A 1273-nucleotide genomic window follows, 5' to 3' on the forward strand; every position below is an offset into this window, starting at 1 on the left:
TTAATTCTCAGCTCAACTCAGTGTGTCCCAATAAACATAGGAATCAAGTGATGACTTTTATGTCGTCTTCGATCCATGCGGCATTTTTTCATGAACACAATTATTGCTTGAGATTTTTTTAAATGTGGTCTTTCATTTTGGTATCTTCAAAATTGACAGAGGTATTGCAAAATTTGTACAAATTTCAATTTTTTTAATAAATCAAAACTGTCTTAATATCATCTTTGTCAATTTTTAAGTTACAAGAAAGGTAGACAGACCACTTTAATGAAAAACTCATCATACATACAGCCTCGTTTTTTCCTTTCTTTCCCATGCATTAAATACCAGAAATCAAAGACGACAGTCAAGTTGTATCTCAATTTCCATGTTTATTAGGACTCCCTGTATTATGTCTACCCAGACCCTCTTATTAAATCTCATAATGAGTGCATTGGGTCTGTTAACACTGCACAATTACTGTGTCTCATGTTAATTGGACTTTATTGAAAGTTTTTAGGAATAAATTGGAAGAATATCTTTAATTGATAAATCAATTGTTTTTACCTGCACAAATCTACCACTTTAGGCTTCCAGCAGTATCCACAGTAGCAAATAGTTCCTTGGTTATAAGGGCCGATGGATCCTGTTTCACCACATTTCCCGGTTGACTCATAATCTGGTTTAGGTTGGGCCCAAGAACATATTCCTCCAGATTCCTAAATATTAAAAATATTACACAAAGGGGAAACATGTAATAAATTATGTTATCATGATTAGTACGATCTTTATTATCTATGTTCAGTTATCTATTTTATCTATGTGCATGTTGACCCTGAAAGGCCATTCCGGTCAGTTTATATTTACCTGTATTAATAAAGGAGTATAGTACGAATCGTTGATTTAGACGGACGTGTATAGAGCCTTGAGTTTTGGCTAGAGATAGAGTCAGAGAGACTTAGATTTGACTAAGAGTCAAGTATTCTCGGGACCTAGATTCATTACAAACAGATGAATTAATACCTGGCTTTAAACATTCCGCACGAGAAATTGCATATTCTAGATTTACTGATTTAATATCATAACAAATTAAATATGTCAAGTGAAATAAAAATTGTTAAGTTTTACTTATTTAAACAATCAAGACTTTATTGTTAGATAAGTTGTCTTCAAGGAAACATTTTTGTAATCTTAAAGGGACTGTAAAGAAAAATGAAAGGGGGTATAGGCTGAAAGCTAATCACTTTAGCTCTCGATCACGACCCATGAAAGTTATATCTGATGTTCCCCAGAG

At 33.2% G+C, this 1273-nt stretch overlaps 1 long non-coding RNA gene across 1 annotated transcript in view; it reads right to left on the bottom strand.

Moving 5' to 3' along the window:
• Positions 1-638: 638 nt before the first annotated feature.
• LOC111712621 (uncharacterized) overlaps positions 639-1273 on the bottom strand; it is a 3025-nt gene continuing 2390 nt past the window's right edge. Inside the window, exon 3 of the long non-coding RNA XR_002767506.1 lies at positions 639-698. This is a non-coding gene — a long non-coding RNA (uncharacterized LOC111712621). The remainder of the gene's footprint in view (positions 699-1273) is intronic.

Source organism: Eurytemora carolleeae, unplaced genomic scaffold (assembly GCF_000591075.1).
Source record: "Eurytemora carolleeae unplaced genomic scaffold, Eaff_2.0 scaffold1287, whole genome shotgun sequence".
In the NCBI taxonomy this organism is placed as follows: Eukaryota; Metazoa; Arthropoda; class Copepoda; order Calanoida; family Temoridae; genus Eurytemora; species Eurytemora carolleeae.